Source organism: Triturus cristatus, chromosome 4_1, assembly GCF_964204655.1.
Source record: "Triturus cristatus chromosome 4_1, aTriCri1.1, whole genome shotgun sequence".
NCBI lineage: Eukaryota > Metazoa > Chordata > Amphibia > Caudata > Salamandridae > Triturus > Triturus cristatus.
The window spans coordinates 143,646,790-143,663,908 of NC_140585.1; the positions used below are offsets into that span (position 1 = coordinate 143,646,790).

Here is a 17,119-nt window from a genome sequence, read left to right on the forward strand (position 1 = left end):
CCTTTTTCCACAACAGCAGTTCAAACATGAATGGCAAAATATCCTAGTTTGCAAATGTTTTGCATATTATTATGGCTCTGCCATATTTACCTCATAATGCAAGATCTGTTGCATGATCTGATATATTTAAACTAATAAATTGTTTGTAGCTCAAATGTATCAACGGTTAACAAAAAATATGACTTGTTTTGCTGCGGAGTGGATGGCTTATTGCAAAGGTTGACTGATCATCTTTCTCTCTGTTGCATTTGTATGTTACACTGGTGCTAATAAGGCAAAATCTTTCCAAAGACTGTTAGCATGTTAACACGTCAAAATAATAAAATATCAGAAAATATACTGCATTACGCTGCAGCCTTTTTTTAAATGCATAATTTAGTCAACACTGTGGCATAATTGTGTCCTCCTTTGCTGCATATTTAATTCCAGTCACCCCACAGCAAGCAGCACATGTTAAAAGTGCTTGTGAATGAAGCAGAGAGACTGTGAAATTTGCGAACTTAGTTTGGTGTGCGTGCCAAATTCTGCATTGCCAATCTCTGGTGAGTTGCAGCTACTATTTCTGAAACAAGGCCAATGGAGGTACCTATGGGTGAGGCAGACTGGCCTCAAGGGCAGGGCCGGCCTTAGCACTGGTGGTTCCCTGTGCATTAATGTTTGTTATTACCCTCTAATGGCCACCTCTGTCATGGATTCCCTCACTACCACCCTTTAACAGTGCCCCTCAAGTCTCCATAACCACACTCTCTCTCAGATGCATTTAATTTGATTTACAGCGCCACTCATACCAGTGTAAGGTGTCAGAGCACTTTACATCACACACATTACTCAGAGACAATCAATATGTATGTAAATCACTGTATAGAAAATGTTATATAAGACTAAGGACTACAAGGTGTAGGAGTCACATGACAACCATACTACTAGGCGGTATAGTTTAATAGTGATTGGTCTGGAGAAACATAAACTCAGAATTTTAAAACATAATACCGTGGTTGGGGGTTCTCTTTAATAATCAGAATTGATTTCTGTCCAAAAGAACACTTTTTGCAACATTAGGATAACCAAAGACTGGGGGAAAAAACATAATGCTCTAATTTATATCTTGCAGTTTGTATGCAGCTCTTAGATGACAGTTAATAGCGCACTATTCTATGTTAGGATTTTAACTTATAAACTGCAAGCAACAAAAGGATTTCTGTGACAAAAGCAGCAGCCCACTGACCTATTTACATTAGGTGCACTTTGTGATCTGCATGGTACATGTTCTTTGCAGCAGACACATTAACCCTATGTGCTACCTTTGCATGAGTCAAAACTTCCACTAGATAAAACTCCGCTCTCTCTCTAGGAAGAACATTAAACACCAGAGTCATCATGACATTTTTATTGTTGCCGAAAATTGCTGGAGGTCAGGAAGGAGGCAGCAAGTGCTTTTAAAACCTTAATATAATTGCAAACATAATGCCTCCACCCAAAGTCAGCGCCCGGTGACACCGGTTTCACTGCCCTACAGCTGGCCCTTCTCAAGTGTCCTGTGACCTCAGTGACAGAGTCACTGTTGTTCTTGGCTGTGCTGCTTCATAGGCCTGCTAGCAAGACTGGAGGTGAACTTCAGTATGGATTGTGGTGGACAAACCTTGAAGGTTAACCCAGACTTGCCAGTGCTAGGGTCCACCTGCTGGTGCTAAGACGCCAGCGCTTCTAAGGTGTTGCGAAGCCTTCTAAGGTCTAGCATGGGATTGTGCTCTCTCAGGAGAGTCGTCTGGTGGACTGGTTATTAAGGCTGAACCTCGTTCCCCAGTTCCAAATTCAGCAGCTCTGGCCATAGTGCCACATCCTCTCCCCCACTGAACACCATACTGCCCCACTGAGAAAAACTCAGACTGCCTTCAACTACAACCCAATTGTTGCAGGTTATAAACGCCTGGATGAGGCTCAATTTAAATGACGCAATAGACAAGAGCAATATGCGGCTGACAAAAAAAGTAACATCATCCTGGAGAAAGCAAACACTCATAGGGGGATGCGACATTTAGCAAACCATGTGAATTGTAAGCAGGAACAACATGGTTACCTTAACACTTTTACACTCACTATTCAGAAATCAGTGAGTGCTTTTGCCTGAAAAGTTCAGGACATGACTACAGGGCCTTGAATGGACCCATTTCAATGGCCATTGCTGATATCCTTAGAAAACGTTAGCAGCATGGTAAAAAGACCACATCCCTGGATGCAGAGCCGCAGTACACATTTTGTTTTCCAATCCACACATTGCAGTACCTCCAGGATTGGTGCACTAGTTCCAAGCCCAGGGAAAACAAAGCCAAGACAACAAAAATAGCGCTTCACTGGCAAACTCCGTAAAAGTGGCGCTAATGTGTTTGGGTGTGAACAAAATCAATCTGGCCAGTTTGCTACCACTCTGTCTTACTTTATTTAGTTATTTTTCATATTTTTAACCTTTTATTACAGATGCTGCACTTTGGAATTAAATACGACATTTCCAGAAAAAAATATTTTCTTTTTTGGATCCATTTCACAGGGGAGCAAATAAAAGAAAGGAGAGGAAAGAGAGTGAGAACCTCATCTTGAAGTCTCGGTATTCAGTAAGAGAAGAACTGCTAGACAGAAAGAGAGGGAAGAATGAAAGAGTGGGGGGGCAGCTGAAGCGGCAGAGCAGAAGAGGACACTGTATTTTTCTTCTCTGAGCAAGAAGGAAAAGACAGAGTCCTGTTACTTCTCTGCCGCCCGTCCTCGAACGCCAGGAAACGCTGAGGTTTATTTAAAGGCGATGGTGATTTCTTGCGTCCCGGGACGCATTTTCAAAATAAAAAGGTAGGGGAACGGAATCCTTGGAATTGAAGAAGTAGGGGCACGCCGTGCACATCCGATCCCACCCACTTCGACCACTGGTTCAAACAACAGAAGGTGACAAGAGGCATGTCCTCTCTGACCTATCAGAGCTCTTATATGCTGTGGGTGTAACAAAGATGGTAATAGGAGGAGACTGGGTTGAAATGCTGAGCCATTGTCAGCCCTTTGCCCCTCGGCAGCATCGTCTCAACGTCAGTATCAACTCCTCTATGAAAGATGTCTGCCAGAAATCCAGTGTGTGGGGTCAGAGGTCAATCAGAGGTTACCGAGCCATAGTTGTATCAAGGAGGGGTGTTTACCTCTGGTTCCCTGGGGCCCCCGTACTCTGGGCCCCCCAAACTAGGACTAAGACTAAGACACGTTATTGTATTTTGTTTTTCTCTGCATAATTTTAACTGCACATTTTTCTTTCTATAGAACTTGGAAGCCGCATAGGCTGCTTCCTGTCCCGTTGTTACAAGAGAAGCAATATTTGAAACATTCTCTTGAAAGTTCTCTTTCGTTAACTTACCTATTCATGAGTTTGTGCGGCAGAGATTTGCAAAAGTTCTGTTCATCATGGGACAGCTCGGTGCATTGGGACCCTGTGGCAGAGTATGTCAGTGTGTAATCTGTGTTGGGCAGGGGAGCCTGAACTTCCCCATTCTGCTGGCTCATCATTCTACCCATTAGTATATCCTCAAGGACTTGGTCCTCTCCACCTCCTCCTGCATTATTTGTCTTTGCCATCTCACGTTGTGTTGCAAGTGTGTGCAAAAGAGCTGACCTTACTTGTGTTACCAACAGTTCAGTTATACTGGACACGGACAAACGAAAGGTGGCTTGTTAGGTTAATGCCAGGTGGCACAATAGGAAGGACAAACGTTACCACACACTTTCGGCCAGCCTGAAGCCTTTGAAAAAACCAGATGAAGCCGTCCGTCATTCAACAAACAATGCAATTGCTACTAGTTCACCAAAGCATTGACAAGTTGGAAAGGAAGGAAACGTCCTGGGTACTGGCATTCCTTGGACAGGCATACACATGAAAAACGGAAGCAGGAATTCAGTCACTGCGCTGCGGCGCTGTGTTGTACTGAGCGTTATGACTTAGTGATGTATTCCCAACCTAGTCCCAAAATAATAATAATAGAACAGGAAGAGGATAATCTGGACCTCAAGTGTGATGAGAAATATCGCACAGGCCGAGGGTCATCTGTCCAATATAAAGTAAACGTCAGGAGGTCTGTTAGTCAAATCGACAGTCTGTATCAACATAGAATTGTGACATTTCAAAGAAACATTTCTAGTAATGTGGCTGGTAATCAGTCATTTGACATCTAACAGCATATGGAAGGTCAGTCGCAAAATACTAAGGGGCTTATTTACAAGCCCCTTGCGCCACTTTTGGGTCACTTTTCCCATGTTAAAAGTGACGCAAAAGTGGCGCAAGGGGCTTGTAAATCTGCCCCTAAGAATCTCAATGAATCACAATACATTATATGACTGTTGGAAAACGAGGCAGCATCTGTGAGGCCTGCACAAATAACATGACTACATTTGTCCTTCACTGGGAACCAAACACCCAATTGTAGCACCTGACTCTCAGAGGGTAGCGTTGCAGAGCAGTCTGAGGCTTACTCAAGGGAGGTGGTGTGGGCTAGTAATCGCCATTGGCAGGTGCGCAGAAATAACACTCAATAATTGATTGTCCAGTCTGTACTGTGCTTTATAAAAGTAAGAGTACATTTTTTAAACACACACACTACTCAATACTATGCACCAATTTACAAATATACATAAGCTGTTGGAATTACTTTGGGACATTGCATAACATCTCCACCCCTCCCGCGGAGGGGGGGAGGGGGTGGGGTCTAGTACCACCACTCCCATGTATGCACATCATCTTGCTCCCAATGCAGGTAGTTGAACATAACCTGGAGCGAGGGCCCTGCGCACTGGCACCATTCCAGTGGCGACCCACCCCATTATCTCAACAAGCATTTAAAATGGGTAACCCTGCCTTGGTAACACACAACCCTGACTGAGCATTTCCTACTGACCATGACGTATACACCTCTACATCTTAAGGGCTAGCAGCCTGGGTTCTTCACCTAAGCGCAGCAGCAAGAATACACGTGTAAGCATCACTTTAGAATGGCAGTACTCATCACATTTGTGGATCATTAGAATGTAGATTGACAGTACTCATCACATATGTGGATCATTAGAATGTATTGCAATTACAGCCCCTAAAAGCGTCACAGATGAAAGCACAGGATTACGCATATACAGCCAGACACCCTAGCAGGAATGTCTGGCAACATAACTCCACTTTACTTATAACATCACCTTACACAGGTAGTTCACATTACCCTTGTGACTTCCAGTCCTTCTAAAAGAAATAACATTAATATATGCATTTCTGGTGCAATTACATCTCTCAACCTCCCGGGGATGCCCTTCTCCAGACATCCCCTGCTCAGCCTTTCACTCCTTGATGCACTTCTCAGATCACCCCCAGCTGTAGAAGTTCCAGCCTAGGAGGTGATGATGCTTGTGCTGAGCCCTTGAGGTGTTATTCTTTTAGATCCCCAAGAAACTTGGGTGGGACTTCCATTTGTGTGCTGGGGGAGCCTGTATTGCTCCTACAGCTTCCCCTGCATCCTGGCACACCTGTGGTGGTGACCCCGTCCTCCTGGGGTCGCCGCAGGCAGAAGAACCTCTGGCTGCCCTTCCAGACCGGTCCTGGCCTGCAAGGCATTATGGGACCTTGTGCATATTCGAGTAGCGGCTCTTCTGCTGCTTAGGGGAGAGCCGCGATCATCCGACTGGCGGCTTTGCCGCATTTTGCTCTTCGGTGGGGCGACCGGTCCCAACCGGACCCCCAGGGGATACTTTGCAGCTCAGGGAGCCCACCCCCAGCTGCTCCTCCATGGGGAGTTCTACTTGCGGCTTGGGGAGCTCACGCCCGGCCGCACTTCTTCTCGCGGTGGCCCGCTCCCACCTGGGCCCCCACAGTGTCACCTCGATGGGGAGCCACCTGGGGAGTCCACCCCAGGTGGCTCCCGCCGGCTCCCCGCACAGCAAGCACCCTCGCGTGCTGCTGTGGGAGGCGACACCACACTTCTGGTCTGCCCGCTCCGGCGGACAGACCCGGAGGCTCGCACCGGTCCGGCTGCCCTAGGGGGAGTGCGATGACACTCCCCCTCCTCCTGGCAGCCGTGGGGGAGTGCCGTCCTCCTTCCTCACTTTGAGGGCTCGGGGATGGGGTCCTGGGCCCCAGGGGCATTTCTTCACGGGGAGTGCGACAGCGCTTACCGACTTGCCTTCTTCTCTGCTGGGGCCCGGATTTGGGATCCCGGGCACCTCCTCCTCCTTCACTGGGCAGGGGGGCACGACGGCGCTCCCCGCCTCCACCTCCTCACATGGGGCCGGAGATGGGGTCCCGGGCCCCTGTACATCTTCGAGGGGGGCGCAATGGCACTCCCCTCCCTCTGGAGTCTGCGGGGTCCAGGGTGGGCTCCTGGCACCCCGCTCGGCTATTTTCACGGGGAGCGCGATGGCGCTCCCCATCTTGTTTTCTCCCTCTACAGGGCCCGGAGATGGGGTCCATGGCCCCAGGGTCTTCTTCGCGGGGGCGTGACGGCGCTCCCCGCCTCCTCTGCTGTTGCCGGGGGCCAGGGTGGGCTCCTGGCCACCCGTTTTGGGGGACACTTCATGGGGAGCACAACGGTGCTCCCCGACTTTACATCGTGTTGGGGGAAGACCCCGGGACCTGACCCACCCCGGGGGCATCTTCTAGACTGGCGGTGGAGCCCAACGCGTTTCATCGTCGGTCAGCCAAAGGTCAAAGGTTGCCTACCTTCTGGGGGCCCGATCTCAGCCCCCAGAGGACAGATCTTGTCGATTTTGGCCTCTTCTTGCTCCTGGTGGTGCTCCCCAGCCACTGGGAGCACTCTCTTTCACCCTCCGGGTCTCTGAGAGGGGGGATTCAGCAGGGAGCTGTCTTCACTGGCTCCCTACGCCAGCCTTTCGCCGGGCTCTCCTCCTGGGCCTCTCTTCATCATGCGCAGAGGCCCCTGCTTCTGCGCACTGGTCCTTGACTCTTCTCCTGACGCTGTTCAGGATCCTGGAAGAGTCAGGGGGTCCCCCCATTCCAACTGCCCCTTGCGCCAGGCTCCAGCCCCTTCTGCATCTCCAGAGCACCCCCCAGAGAGCTCCTCTTCCTGTGCAAGTTCTTTTAAGAAGTTGGGGAGGGGGCTGGCAGGAAGTCTCTATTTGACCTATCACACAGTGACACATCACTTCTCAGCACCTGCTCCCTCCTTCCTGCCCAGGCCTCTGGGTTGGTTCATGATGGCGTCGTCCAGGGTCTCCTGCCACATGGTCTCTGAGAGCCCCTTCCCCCCAGGGCTGCCTTCGCCCTGGGGCAGCCTGGTGCCTGGCACCCAGTGATAGCTGCTGATGGATGAGCCCGTAGCTCCACCCATCTTCTCTTCCTTGGAGAGGAGGCCTTAGCTCGTGGAAGAGAGATTATCAATCCAGCCAGCTGAGGGCAGGCCCCAGCCAGACCCTGGTTATGGCTGACTCAGAGAAATATGACATTTCTAGATGACCCAAAAGCAGTACAAATATGACTTTGGACTCTGCAGAACACTTCTTCTCACACCCGTTACAGTGGACCTTAGTGCGTGTCTGGAATTTGTGGGCCTTGGTAAAGTAAAACTAACCCATGTGCTCCCTATCCCCATAAGAGAATAATGGGATGCACACTGTAAAGCACACTGACTTTCCCTGGCATGTTTCTTCACACCGTATAAAGCCCATACCATGTCACCACCCAATTCTGCATAAGTCCTGCCACACCACTCTATATGCACATGCTTCTTGGCTGCGCACGCTAGGAATCTCCCCTGCGCAGCCCCTACACGTGTGCACACGCATGTACACATGTGTCTGCATGTAACCAACCTGGTGTCCCTTACTCCAGATGCTGCGCAGTGGCCTGGTCACCACTGGATTCAAGCTAGCCTGGCTGAGGAAGGGTGATGCCCTGAAACCGGTCCCAGGATGCTTCTTTCTGGTCCAGGGAGGACCTGGCTTGGCAGTTCGGGCTGGACTGTTCCCACAAGGAGCAGGGTGAAGACTGACTTGCATATGGCTGGGTCCAAACTGGGGTGGTGTGTTGAGCAAAAGAATGAAAGATTAAACCCAGATCTTTGTGACTGGGGGTGAATGTTTGCATTGCCCAGCATTCCATCCATCAATTGTTTTTTTTGCACAAGCCAGGGGAATACCAGTAAAATCCCCATGCAGTCTCGTTCCTGGTGAGTTCACTGTGGGTGAGTCCCAACATATGAGGGTCCCCCACAGTAAAAGCTCAATGATTAGGTGCTCAAAAAGCGAAACATACGGGCAGCCCATAGTGTCAGAACCACTCTCTAACAATGACAATCAAAGACAACATACCAAAAAATAACAGCACTTCAAATGTATGCATTTGATGCAATACCAACCCCCTCCTTGTTGTGAGTCGGTGGACAACTATTCACATCTGGAGACCACCCTTGGTGTCCAGCAGGAGGCAGTGCACGAGAGCCAACTGCTCTCTGGCTACACTATAGTGTGGCTACCAGCACCAACACCAGGGACGTCACAAAAACTGGCGGCAATATACCTGATGCAACAAATAGGGGGAAGAACCACCTGCCAGCTCCCCTATGACATTGTCATGCGCTCAATACCCTTGCCAAACCGGGGAGAAATTCCTGCATCAACCCTAACCCTAGGGAGCATTACCTGCTATTGCTACAACGCAAAGCAATACCTGCTACCCCCCAAAATCTGAGGAGGGGACACCTTCTCCAGCACTCACCTAGTGATGTCCCTTCTGGGAATGGGCACCAACCGCTTATGTTACTCGCAGCTGCATCCTTCGCCCCTGGCTGGAGAGTCTCTGCTGGATGGATGGCTAAGTGAAAGGGTCAATGGAGAGAGAAAGGGAGGATGGATGGATGACTCCACCCAGTCACTCATCTTTCCAGATGAGTGACTGGGTGGATGGAGGAGTAAGTGAAAGGATGGCTGGATGGTTGAAAGGGTAAATGGTTGGATGGATGCATGAACGGATGGATGGGTGGAAGAGTGGATGGATGAGTGTACGGATGGATAGGGTGAAAGGGTGGATGGATGGATGAATGAAATGATGGATAGAAGGATACATGATGGATAGGTTAGCAAATGGATGAATATGTTTGGATATGGATGGGCTTACTTATATACTATTGAACAACCTCCTCTGATGTGTCCGTAAAACGTACCTTTTGTCCTGAATTTTGACCTCTTGTCCTGAATTTCTGTCCTGAATTTTGGCCCTTTGTCCTGAAGTTTTACACTCACCGTCCTGAATTTGCACCCATGCCAGCTGGTCACCCTACTGGACAGGGTTTTACTTACAATGCAGGGACTTGTAGTCCTATCATGTCCCACTATAGAGGGTAAACACCGACCTGTGTTAGGTACTCAAGCCTGGACCTGGGGAGTATGAGATCTCTGATGAGGGTGGTGGGGCGTGCACGTCCGGGTCAGTAGTACTTTTACTTTCACAATGTGTCTGAGTCCTAAACCATTACGCTTAAATAGATAAAAGTGACACCTTCGTATAAAACAATTCCCCATTCAGAGCCCGCCCCCAGTATTCCATTTATTTAGCATGAAAAATACTCGTTGATATGCCTTTTCCATGTAGTTCTTTGATTTTAATATCATATATGTTTATATAAATAATAAGCCTCAGTTACTTTTTCAAGAAAGCTTAAAAAGAAAAGGCACAAAATGCTGTCCAAAAGGTAAAACACTTGGAAATATTTATACTTGTAAAAGCGTTGGCCATAAATAAAAAAGTATCAGCAAATTGTAATATCAGTATAACATTATAAATTGCATTTAAAAAAGGTTTCCCATGGACAAAATGTTTGCTTAGTTTAAAAACATGTTTTAAAAAGTACCTCCCCGTCGGGGAATTGAACCCCGGTCTCCCGCGTGACAGGCGGGGATACTGACCACTATACTAACGAGGAACAGATATGGACATTCGCTGAGCAGCTCCTCATCCTGTGCCCGCCCCGTCCTGCCTGTGCCTGATCTTTCTCATTGTCCAGCTCCTTCACACCAAGACAGGGGCCACAGCCTCAACAAACACACACACTCCTCCCTCCCAACAAACACACACTCCTCCTGCTCACACCTCACAACAACCTTCTCACCTCCTAGCAGACGCTCTCAGCAGCATCACCTGATGCCAGAGTCACAGCAACCAGCTCCCAGGGCTGCTTCCGACTGGGCCGGCCTGGCTCTTCAGCCCGGGGCCCACCCCCTGGCTCTGTCTAATGATGAGGGATTGCAGGGGGGGGGGTTGCACATAGGGAGTGGGGAGGGAGACCCTCCCACCCCCCAGCCGGAGGAGTGAGCTGGGTTGTAAAGGAGAAGAGAGGAGGCAGGAAAAGCCCAGGTGTGTGAGTGTCTGAGAAAGAGGCGCTTTATATTGTGAAGCCGAGGAAAACAGTTAGGAGTTGGTAATAGTCCTTCCGAGCTGGACCTAAGGGTGTCAGTCAATCCACCACAATCCTCCGCTCTGGCAACTGAGCTATCGTTGGCTCGGTGCAGGGGGGAAGCCAAGGCGAGCCATCTACGTAGCTTTCTGTTTCTTATCACTTGATAAAGCTGCAAACCCGACAGATATTTAATTTATAGGGGAAATGGGTGAGCAGTGGCTGCTTGTGATGATATATTTCCATTTATTATTTTGGGGAGCCAGAAGTTAATAATGGGGTTATATTATTTAGTTATATATGTATAGCGCTCAAACACCGTAATTTTCTTGGTATTGGATCAGAGTTAGTTTTGTTTTTTATTTATTTAGGGTGTCTCGTGTTTACTTTTGGATACATTATTGCTGTAGATTCTCAGTAACATTTTTATGGTGTTTTAAGAGTTAATTATTTTTGGTTCGGATGTTATTTGTTGCATTAAATACTTTAATATGTTTTTGCGGTTTGTGCATTTTAATTATAAAAATGGTATTCACCATGGGATCCAAAAGTTAATAAGGGGGTTATGTTATCTAGTTATATATATTTTAAACTTCATCAGGTGTTACATTCTATGTTTCTGGTCCGTAGGGACTGGTCCTTGTAATAGGATCTGTTTAAACACCAGAGGGTGACAAGAGGGATGTCCCCTCTGACCTATCAGAGCTCTTATATGCTGTGGGTGTAACAAAGATGGTAATAGGGGGAGATTGGGTTGAAATGCTGAGCCATTGTCAGCCCTTTCCCCTTCGCCCCTCGGCAGCATCGTCTCAACATCAGTACCACCTCCTCTCTATAAAAGAGATCTGCCTGGCATCAAGTTTTTGCGGGTCAGAGGGCAATCAGAGGTTATCGGGCCGTAGTGCTTATTTGGGACCACATGTATGAAAGGAACAAATGGGGAAAAGAAACTGCACCCTGACCCTATTAGCGCACACTTTTTACATCCGGTGTAAACATAGATCTATATTTTGATGTATAACTTGTTTCCATTTGACATGAATAAATATGGAAGCATTTGTACTTCTGAATGTTTCATGCTTGCCCACGCTGCAGTCGTATCCTGGCTATTTTTAAAAGTTTTCTCCATTCGGTTATTTTAAATTGATGATGTCAAAAAGGAACAATACGGCAGAGAATGCCCACAAATGTGTGTTTACTTGTTTTTAACCTCATATGTTTAGTTTTGTAAAAACACACCGCAGAGGCTCCGCTCCACCTCCGCTCTCGCAGAAGGCAGGGCGGGATTATGCAGGGTCTGCGCCCCTCAAGGCTACTGATGTCCTATTGCTACTCCATGGCCCTGTGGGCTGTGAGTGCTGCCCCCTGGCGGTCACCCTGTGCATGTGAAGATACCTGGGAAGAAGCCAGGGTGCACCTGAGCTGGTCCTCTGTATGAATCAATCGAGTGTCAGGATTGGTGTCGGAGCTGTTAGTAGGGGGAGAGGGGGTGTGACTGGAGCCCCTGAATGGCAGCCTGGGGCCTGTGACAGGTGCAGGGAGAGAGTGTGGTTCAAGGAAGCAGCTGGACGGTAACTGGGGAGGGGTCTGTGGGGCCCTCAGCCAGGTGAGGAGACTCAGGAGTGAAGGGGTGCCCTGGGGAGAGGGGCGTGGCCTTGTCTGGCTTGGGGGGGGGGCAGTAAGAGGCAAGGGGGGGGGGGGGCTGCTGCTTTCCTCTGGTCCTGGGCTCCCTGTCTGGAGAAGTTCCAGGGTTGTAAATAATGAGACATGAGCAGGTTGTTGCACAAACCATGACCCCTCATTCCTTCTGGTTTGTCAGGAGTGGGGTGTCTGTTACCGTCTTGGTCAGATCCAGAGAGTGGCAGTGTGAGGTGAAATATATAGAGTGGAATAGACAGGTTGGGCACGTCACACATACACAGCTGTTCTGGCTGCAAACAGTCTCCCATATGGTCTAGCGGTTAGGATTCCTGGTTTTCACCCAGGCGGCCCGGGTTCGACTCCCGGTATGGGAAGATGACATATTTTACTATAGGGACATATTAAACTTCACTTATTTCCTACAAACCTAAAATCCCCTAAATATTAATAAATTTCACTTTCTTCTCCTCCGCTGCTATCAGTCTCAAGCCCTTTGAGGTTTGCACGACCCCACAGCTCCTGTTCCCGCCCCAGCCCTCGCTGCACAGCTGCTGTATATTAATGACCGGGAGGAACAAACGTCAGATTAATACTACGAAGGGTTATTCGTTGTTTGTCTTTTATTGCACAACAAAGAGTACAGATTATATATAAATAGCGCGTGGATTACAAAGCACCAGTTTCCCGTGCTCTCTCCGTGGAAGATGCGTGTTTATTTCCTGCTCCGCCAGTGCTACGGAAGAGGCGGTTTCAGACTCTGTTTTCTGACATAAATCCTGTGCCTTGTTGTGTTTTCGAGTCTGTTTTATGATATTAAACCTGCTCTGTGTTGATTTCTAGAAGATTAAGATGTAGGAAGTTTCCGCCTTACACCAACTCTGAGCAAGTGAGAGTACTGCCCTAAAAGGACAGTTTAAAGCCCCAAATGTGTCCTTTTCCGTGTGTTTGGGTAAACAAAAGTTTGGTGTATCTTGTTTTAAGGGCTTAATTGTGAAATAGACTTCTTTCGTGGCGCGTTTAACATACAGTGCTGAGCAATAGAAAGTCTACAGGTGACCACTAGCGACAGGCTGTCTCTTCAGATGAGTGAAAAGTGACAGGCGGTTCCATGGTGTAATGGTCAGCACTCTGGACTCTGAATCCAGCGATCCGAGTTCAAATCTCGGTGGGACCTGAGTTTTCTTTACTTTTTACTTAATTTGTTTTGTTTTATTCAAGGTATTGAGCAGGGACCAGTGAGGCCATTTCTCTCTCTCAGATGACCCCTCCCTTCCTGTTTTCATCCTCCTGGTCTCTGTGGGGCAGATTTACAAGCCCCTTGCGACATTTTTGCGCCGCAGTTGCGTCACTTTTTGTGACGCAGCAGCAGCGTAAAAATGCGGCCCATTTACAACGTGACGCATCTAGGGAGCCCTGCGTCACATTATACCTGTGTCAGGTATAATGTATGCAGGGTGGGCGTTCCAACGCAAAAAAGCCTCGTAGAAGTGATGCAGTGAAATCTAGAACATTTCACTGCGCCACTTCTAGGACGCCACTGCGTAAAATTCTTACACCTGCTTGAAGCAGGCATAAGGAGTGACGCGGCACAATGAAGATAGGCATCCTCCTGCATTACTGGAGTTGCGTCATGCTTGCGACACAACTCCAGCAATGCGTGACTTTTGCGTCAACAGATGCATCAGAATATCTGACGCATCTGTCAATCCTTGCGCCGTATTGCAAATACGGCGCATCCATAGTGGCGCAAGGGTTTCTCAAAGTGGCGCAGGGAAAGTGATGCATCTTCACAGATGCGTCACTTTCTTATAAATCTGCCCCATTATCTTTAGGCGGTGCTGGGCGTTACGTGATGTTCCACACAGGTGTTTTATCATTCCTGAGGCAGATTTACAAGCCCCTTGCACCACTTTTGCTTCGCTTTTCCCATGTTAAAAGTGACGCAAAAGTGGCGCACGGGGCTTGTAAATAAGCCGCCCTGTGTCTGGTGTGTGGACACCTTTGTCCTGTGGCTGCACAGCAGTAACACGCACAGTGTGGACTTGACACCACGCACCCTCCACGCCGCATAATTCACAAGGAGACACACAGACAGCAAAGCAGATATAAATTTGAAATGTTCTTTCTTTTATTTCTGCACTTTCTTGGTAACTATTCAACATATGAAGGGAGACGACAAAAAAACTGAAATTGAATCTGTTCCTCACGTAAAGCGCAGTGTGCCAATGTTTACGCTAACCGCAAAAAAAAAGATAGAAGATGCGTCTAAAGCAATATTTTCACTGGATAATGGCCCTGGGCCCCTGATGGACGGATCAGGTGGACCAGACTTCCCCATCACCAAAGAGAGACACTGTCTGGAGATGTCAAGACTGACCGTCCCCTAGTGACCCATGGAGGATACTACACCCAATGGAAAGAGACTAGAGGCTAATTTACTAGACCCCCTGCGCCGCCGGTGCGTCACTTTTAACAAGGGGCTTGTAAATAAACATTTCCCATGTGTGTCCAAGGAACAGGCTGACGTATCAACGCTTTATACTACCGGCGATACTCCTACCAAGATTGAAGGAAGCATCCATTATTACCAATGACATATCATGACATGACCCAACTGGAGATAGACGGGGCACTCATGACGTATGAATCTGTCCTTTACAAACTTCCTGCACACAAAATTAAATTCCGCTCACATTGGAGCACCCCCCTGCATACATTATACCTGGCGCAGGTATAATGTGGCGCAGGGGTTTACAAAGTGATGCATCTGCCTAGATGCATCGCTTTGTAAATATGGAGCAACAAGGCTAATTTTGTACGCCGCTGCTGCGTCACAAAAAGTGACGCACTGGTGGCGCAAAAGTGACACAAGGACTCATAAATAAGCCCCTGAGTCCCTAGCAATGGCAGGGTACGGATACACTGGCCCACTAGGCCTGGAGGAGGGGGTGGGGGGGTTCCAGAGGCCAAAAACATTTTTGTAAATGCTTCCGCAAATCTACTGAGGATCCGCAAATCCACAGTAATTAATTTTTTTAAGTGCGGGCTCCTGTGCTCTCAAAGCAAAGCCATTGGGTTGCGCCGGGATCTGGGGGGCTGGCACAATTAATTTTATAGGGGAGGGGGGCTTGCGACCCTCCCCCCCTCCTCCAGCCTTCCTGAGGTCCCGGGGACCGATGGTGAAGTTGCATTGAGTGTGTCTGGCTCCTGGTCTGCCCTAGTGGGGTTGTGCTTGACTGTCATTCACTGGATGTGATTGTGTCTTCAGGCTGCAAGTCACATCAGACTGAGAGAGAGTGAGCCCAGGGCTGCCATTCAATAAGTGCGACTGAGCATAAGGTGAATCTCTCAGACTATTTAGTGGGATTGTGCTGGAAGGAGGTATAACTGTGAGAAAAGTAAATAATTAAAATCGGGGATAAATGAAGGACAGGAAGGGGGGGAGTGAAGTTATTGAAGGAAGAGCAGAAAAAAGGTCTATGTTGTTCAAGCCACGTTTTATTTTCTCAAGTTTTCCAAGACTTTTCAGTCAAAAAAACCCTCCGCAGAAACCCGGGATCCAATCAGGAACCTTTAGATCTTCAGTCTAACCTCTTCCAACTGAGCTATTTCGACCTCATTGGATACCATCATGTGACTCCCTCCTTCCTGCCCAGGCCTCTGGGTTGGTTCAAGATGGCGTCGTCCAGGGTCTCCTGCCACATGGTCTCTGAGAGCCCCTTCCCCCCAGGGCTGCCTTCGCCCTGGGGCAGCTTGGTGCCTGGCACCCAGTGATAGCTGCTGATGGATGAGCCTGTAGCTCCACCCATCTTCTCTTCCTTGGAGAGGAGGCCTTAGCTCGTGGAAGAAAGATTATCAATCCAGCCAGCTGAGGGCAGGCCCCAGCCAGACCCTGGTTATGGCTGACTCAGAGAAATATGACATTTCTGGATGTCCCAAAAGCAGTACAAATATTACTTTGGACTCTGCAGAACACTTCTTCTCACACCCGTCACAGTGGACCTTAGTGCGTGTCTGGAATTTGTGAGCCTTAGGAAAGTAAAACTAGCCCATGTGCTCCCTATCCCTGTGGAAATTTAGTTCGTAACTGAACATTATCTGCGCCATCTTGTCTCTCCCCAAGCACCACACGCGGAAAACGCGCAACGGCCATTTTAGGCACCATGACCTCATTGCCGAACGCCAGCGCGTCCCTCTGGCGCTGCAAACATCCCCCCGTGCGCTGACCACCCCCGCTCTCTCATACATGGGCCATAAACTCTCTCCTTCTGCGCGACCCTGCCATAGAACCACAGGGTGGCGCATTTGAAACTGACTCCCGGAGACTCCGAGAATACTTTTCATACATCAGTTGAAGTGATATCCTGATGTCCCAGACTCCAGCATTGCTAAATAAATTATCCTGAAGTCAGTGACTGATAGCTGGCACGCTGACCGGAATGACAAAAGGAGCACATGAGTTGATAACTAGGCGAAGAAGAACTTAGACCTTCTGTGATATTGGTAATCCCCTCTGACTGCCACTACGCCATATTGTCCGACTTCGGTCCCTTCACCGCTATTTGGGCTGTTATACATCCCCAATGTCCTGAAGAAGACCCGACATGACCATATAGAACAATTGGTCGACAAAGGGTCGAAACGTTGACGGTTCCACAGTCCTGCACTAATTGGAATACCTTGTATATACAGATTACAGGACGTGTGCTATACAAGGCTCATTACCTATCCATAAACTAGCCGAGGACTTTTTGTGAAATACTGTATTTTATTATTATTGTATATATCCATTTTTACACTATCACACAAAGTCACCCTATTCACTTTGTCACTGCGTCGTTGTTTTGTAAATATTTTTGTATATACAGCCCGTTCGCATTTTTTGTACATATCTAAAGGAGTTGATGAATGATTTAAAATTCACATGAAATACTAAAAATAAATTGTTACGTTCTTTGAAATATTACTCAGTCTTTAAGATTAATTGCTTGCTAGATCATTGATTGCTGTGTTTTTGTTCTATTGATTTTTCTTCATTGTAAATACTAATTCCCCTACGGAACCATTGT

The 17,119-nt window shown here is 48.1% G+C and overlaps 3 non-coding genes across 3 annotated transcripts; 2 read left to right on the forward strand and 1 right to left on the reverse strand.

The window, feature by feature from the left end:
* Positions 1–9,866: 9,866 nt before the first annotated feature.
* On the reverse strand, positions 9,867–9,938 carry TRNAD-GUC (transfer RNA aspartic acid (anticodon GUC)). Its single transcript has one exon. It is a non-coding gene; the product is annotated as a tRNA-Asp (tRNA).
* Positions 9,939–12,352: 2,414 nt separating this feature from the next.
* TRNAE-UUC (transfer RNA glutamic acid (anticodon UUC)) lies at positions 12,353–12,424 on the forward strand. Its single transcript has one exon. It is a non-coding gene; the product is annotated as a tRNA-Glu (tRNA).
* A 728-nt stretch (positions 12,425–13,152) lies between these two features.
* TRNAQ-CUG (transfer RNA glutamine (anticodon CUG)) lies at positions 13,153–13,224 on the forward strand. The gene has a single exon. It is a non-coding gene; the product is annotated as a tRNA-Gln (tRNA).
* The last annotated feature ends 3,895 nt before the right edge of the window (positions 13,225–17,119 follow it).